Raw genomic sequence first — 6000 nt, forward strand, 5'->3', positions numbered from 1 at the left:
ATGTATTTGCTGTGGAATATATTTTCAGGTGTGATGGGAAAATCCCAAAATACTTAAGTTAATAATGAAGTGGCTATTATCAACATTTTTATAGTAACAATGGATCATATGACAACTTCAATGCGAAAGGGGTCGCTCGCAATGACCAACCAACAGTTATCACCAAATTCTGCAGTTGCCCTCAGCTGTAATGAAGGTTGTTATCGTTGTCAAAGACTAATGAAATAATGAACACTATGTGTAACATTTTTTTGACACTTTAGAAAACTGGGCCTATATAAGCCTAGTATTTTGGGTGGATGCGAAATGAAATCTTCCAATTTCTGAGCTGTGCCAGTTTTTAGTCCACGGCCCTTGCTTGGCATCACGCCGGCAAAAGTACGGACACATTGGCCCATATCACAAAAAAGACTAAAACTAACATTGAAACTAATAAAAAAATAAACATTTTCAAAAAATAAAAACTAAACTAAACTAGCAAACCCACTTTAAAAACCAATTAAAACTAAACTGCAATTCAAAACAAAGAGTCAAATGGAATACTTATCTGAAAAGCAAATCTAGGATGCCTGAGACTTTCCCTTTGTATAAACAAATAAATATTTCCACCATAAACTGATGGAGAAAAAGCAGACATTTTCACCAGAATGCAGGATGTGTCTTTAAGTCTTTAATGCTCAAAACAAAAAACAGTCTCTGGGTTGACACACATTTTCTTGAGGGAACATTCCCAGAAAACAGGTTGGATCTGGTCTCCAAATTGAGGCTCACATATCACATATCAGCAACTACTGAGTCAAAAAGGAGCAAGCGTACAGGTTAGTTTTGCCCACAAGTGACAGAAATCAGACTGCCCTGTTGAGCACCATGTCATTGTGAGATCAGTGTTTGTCTCCTTGTTTCTTTCACATTACTGTTGCCTTTTCCTGAATGATTTTTCCATTCTATTGATTAGCTTGAGATTTCCACATCATTTTTGCGTGTTCATTTTCTGTCACAAAGGCATTATCTATACTGTTGATTACAATGATGATCAGTAGTTGTTTTGTGTTTATTTGTGTCTGTTATGTTACTTTGCATTCACTTTCTTTATCAGTGAGTGTTTGATGTGCTGTGTTTGTGGATCTATTCTATGACAACAAGTTGCTATGATTCCCATGTGAACAGGGCCCCATTTCAGAAGCGGGATTAGAGAAAATTCTGAATATGTTAAGCCTGAGATGAGGGAAACTCTGGGTTTTCTTTTTCAGAGAGCGAGATCAGATAATCTCTAGATCAGTAACTCCGGCAACTGATGCTGTGAACCTAACCTCCTCGGGAGGAGGTTAAGTTCACAGGATAAGTTGGAAAACCGTCAGTTTCTCTCTGACTCCTCCCCTCCTGCGGAGCCTGAGGCGGCTGTCTGACACACCGTTTCATTTCCTCATTCATTCTGTCGATGTCAAAGCACAAATCTGAAAGCATTTGCATCTTTAAAAACTTGAAGATCCCACTTAGATAGCTATTAGTTTTTTCCCCCCACACATGATCTTGAAGATGAGCGCTTTAATGATCAATCCCTCGTCGACAGAGGACAGATCTCCACACCATCGTGGATTTATCCTCAGCACAGAATAAAATGTGTCCGGCAGGCTATAACGCTGTGACTGTGTGGACAGTTGCACTGAAAACACTTAGGCCTACTGTGGGCTACATTACTGCAGTAATCACTTTTAATATGTAACCTATAAAACTGATCAATGAACAGGAGCCTAATTTTTCATATTGTAGGCTAGTCGCACTGATTGGAACATTCCTATCGTAGACAGGTGGATTGCCCTAAAGTGGGACACTGCCTAATGTGGGACACTTATGGTCCAGTGAAACTATTGGTTAGCCAAAGCTATGGTGTCATGTGATAAAAATCACATAACTTCTCAAATGTCCAGTCACATATGAGGGTGGAGCAATCATCAAACAGGAGGCACCTTGTGTAAAGACCACCCAATTGTCAGTGACAGAGTTTTGACAAACTTGATATTAAGTATAAGGTCAATTTAAATAAAACAACCCTGCTAGTTTTTGGCCTATTGTGCTTATAAAATGTTTGTCCATCAAAAAACAATGTAACTTTGCATGTTTAAACTATATATTTTATATTATTATCAGGAAATTAGGAAATGTGGTTTTTGAAATGTGGGACAGTACAAAAAAGTGTAGTGGGGCATGGTTTGTGGGACAAAAATGTTTTTTTACAGGGTTTAAGTGGTCTTATGCACTATTAGAATGCTGTACTACATGGTCATGGGAAATTGTTATTCTTTGGGGGATGGTAGTTTAAAGGCTTTTTGTGTTTGTGTGTGTGCAAGGGAGTAGACTTCCTAAAATGAAAAAATAGCTCTTAATTTAAAAACCAATAAAGCCAATACACTTAATTTTATGCATCTAATGATTAATTCATTTAAATGCATTTCAAATCACAGTGGCAAAGCTGAGAAAGACACAGAGATTTTCAGATGCAGAGCGAGAGACAGAATCAGGAAAAGGATGAGAGAAAAGGCAGGATAAAAGGCATTGTTTGTTATGAAGTAAAATAAACTAGAGTCAGGAATTCTGATTGTGCATTTAACTCTTTTCTATCTGCATAACATAACACAGCCCTGTGTCAACAGTTGCTTAATGTCTGTCATTTCCTTTAGGAATGTGTTATCTCTATTTTCTCTTTTGATTTGATTAGGACACATCCTGAGGTTTTTAAAATGGTATTGGGTGTTGATTTAATACATTGGCTTTACATCGCAATATGCCACAGAAGTCTGAAAAACAAAAAATGTCCCACATTAGGGCAATACACCCTACTGGAGATAGTGTGACTATTTCTGAGTGAGGATGACTGTTTAAATGTGAGTTTTTCATTATTACCTGCTGATAGACAACATTAATAAAATACTATATGAGCAAGATTTTATTAATGTAAAACAGACGTCTAAAACTTTATTCTGATCAGCTGTTCTGGAACCGAAAATTCAGAGTTCCCACCTCAGGCTCAATCAACCCAGAGCTCAGGGATAAGCTCAGAGTTTGTTAAGCCTGCTTTCTGAAACAGGGTGCAGTAATTGGTTGATTGCACTCCATCAATCTGCCTTGTTGACTAAGGGATTTGCCCTGATGAAAAAAGGTCTCCTGACAGAAAGGCATGAAATGGTATGCTGCAACTTATTGTTTTTGTGTCTAATGTCTGTCAGCACAAACATCATGTGCTACAATAACTGATGACTCAGCATCTGAGGTGTAGTTTTCAAATAAATAAATAAATTGTGCGTGGGTACCTTTGTTTCAGATTCATGTTTGAATCTTGAAGCCCTTTCCCAACTTTGAGATTGCTCTTACTTTAGCTTATTAGCTGCCATTATTAGCTGCAATTGGTTATTATGTGTTTTTAGATTAACAATATAAGCAGATCATTTGCTGATTAAATATAAGCAGAAATACAGACAGGGTTAGGGAATAAACTGACAACTAATTATTGCACTTTGAAGCTCACACATCAAGTCAAGAGACTAAATAATATTCAGAAGGTCAAGCAGAGGACACATGATGACATGACTGGGTGGACATGTGTTAGTTGACTCTGGATTCACATCAAAAAGTGTGTTTCCAAATAAAGTTTTTTTATTGAACATTACCAAAACATGTCTTAATTACAGTTGAAGGTTTGCATGCTGCTTCACTGGCTGATAAATGTTCTGCAGCCATCCATTGTGTGAAATTTGGCAAAATCTTATTACAAAAATTAAAAACTGCATGCTGGTCATGCTTTAAAAAACAAAAACAGCAACATCAGTGAGACAAATGATCTAACTGTGTGTTACTTAATTCGGTAAACAAGGATCAACATTTTGAATAAAGAAACCCAGAAACTGGAACAGCATTTCCTAATTCTGTTTGATTTGTAATTAGTTTCTTATTGAACTGCATTGAAGCTAATCATACCATAGTGTCAATAATTAGCAACCATGAGTACACTTAATTAAATTAGCTTTTATCTACAAATTCAAACACATTAACCAAGTAATTATTTTTAGAGATACACATTAAAACATATCAAAGCATACGGTAACTTTCAGAAACAGAAAAATAAAAAACAGACACAAAGAGATTCCAATCACAAGAAGGCAAAATCACTAAAATCACACCAGAAAGCACTGACAAAGGGCTAAAATTACATTAAAATCCTCATTAAATACAGAACCAAATACTGCAGCTTTAAACGTTTACAGGAGAGGGGGATTTTTTATCTGTTGCAGTCGGGGCAACAATAGAGAGACCTGTGGTGCACTGCTGTTTGCCACAGTGTCTACAAAATATAACCACTGTGGGGCACAAATCTCAGATATTTTCTGAATATACAGGTGGCTTTAAGGTTAGCATGTTGTTGTAGCAGTATGCTGTACATGAGAAGACAAAAAGTGATATAACGCGAATAAGAGATATGCTAAGCTAAGCTATGCTTTGATATGCTAAGATCTCACATTCAAGTCAAGAATCAGAGCAATCCTGTCAAAAAGTCAAGCATATGACCACAGTTGCGCTGTGAATGATGCTAATGTGGGAATAAATTTTAGTATTAGTCATAGTTTAAAGGATTATAAAAATCAATCAGCAAAAAAACTACCAACAGTTTCAAATCTACCACCATCCAAAAATGCCCCAAATGAAACATTTCTGGCAGAGCTTGACAAGAAGACTTTTGACCAATTACAATCTCACTGCCCACAAGTCACTGAACAGAAATCAAGTGGCCCTGTTGAGCATAATTTCCCCGTCAGTGTGACATTGTTTGTCTTCTTGGTTTTGCACATTATTGTTGCCTTTTCCTAATTGTTTTTCTTGATTTGTTTGATTGTCTTGATTTGACAAGAGATTTCCACATCATTTTTGCTAATTCGTTTCATATCAGAGTACTTTCACACAGGCGTTATCTAAACTGCTGATTACAATCATGATTAATAATTTTTTTAATGTCTTTTATGTTAGTTTGCATGCACTTGCTTTTTTCAGTGAGTATTTGATATTTGTGGATCTAGAGATTCTACGATGACAAGTTGCATCTGTGAACAGGTGCAGTAGAATTGACTGATTGCACGCCACGCTCCGGAGAACTATTCAGTATGTCTCATGTGGTGGAGTTTCACTGTCTGTCCTAAAGTAATAATGATTATAAAAGAGAAGCATACTATATATGCCCATATAGTCCCTGGACCAGCAGAATGAATACTAATGGGGAGAGTGAGAGACGGTGCTTGTGTCTGCCTCAGTATCAGGATTGGGATGCCCCTGATCAAGGCCTTTTACAGTTGGGGGAACAACTCAGTAGCAGGTCAGACTTGTACTGGGCAGCTTCCAGGTGGAAATGTGTGTAACTGTGTGAGGGTGATCAGGGCTTTGTCTCAAATGTGCCATCACACTACAGGTGCTGGTCATATAATTAGAATATCATCAAAAAGTTGATTTATTTCAGTAATTCCATTCAAAAAGTGAAACCTGTATAGTGTATACATTCATTCCACACAGACTGATATATTTCAAGTGTTCATTCCTTTTAATTTTGATGATTATAACTGACAACTAATGAAAACCCCAAAATCAGTATCTCAGAAAATTAGAATATTGTGAAAAGGTTCAATATTGAAGACACCTGGTGCCACACTCTAATCAGCTAATTAACTCAAAACACCTGCAAAGGCCTTTAAATGGTCTCTCTCTAGTTCTGTAGGCTACACAATCATGGGGAAGACTGCTGACTTGACAGCTGACCAAAAGACGACCATTGACACCTTGCACAAGGAGGGCAAGACACAAAAGGTCATTGCTAAAGAGGCTGGCTGTTCACAGAGCTCTGTGTCCAAGCACATTAATAGAGAGGCGAAGGGAAGGAAAAGATGTGGTAGAAAAAAGTGTACAAGCAATAGGGATAACCGCACCCTGGAGAGGATTGTGAAACAAAACCCATTCAAAAAT

Source organism: Micropterus dolomieu, linkage group LG15, assembly GCF_021292245.1.
Source record: "Micropterus dolomieu isolate WLL.071019.BEF.003 ecotype Adirondacks linkage group LG15, ASM2129224v1, whole genome shotgun sequence".
In the NCBI taxonomy this organism is placed as follows: domain Eukaryota; kingdom Metazoa; phylum Chordata; class Actinopteri; order Centrarchiformes; family Centrarchidae; genus Micropterus; species Micropterus dolomieu.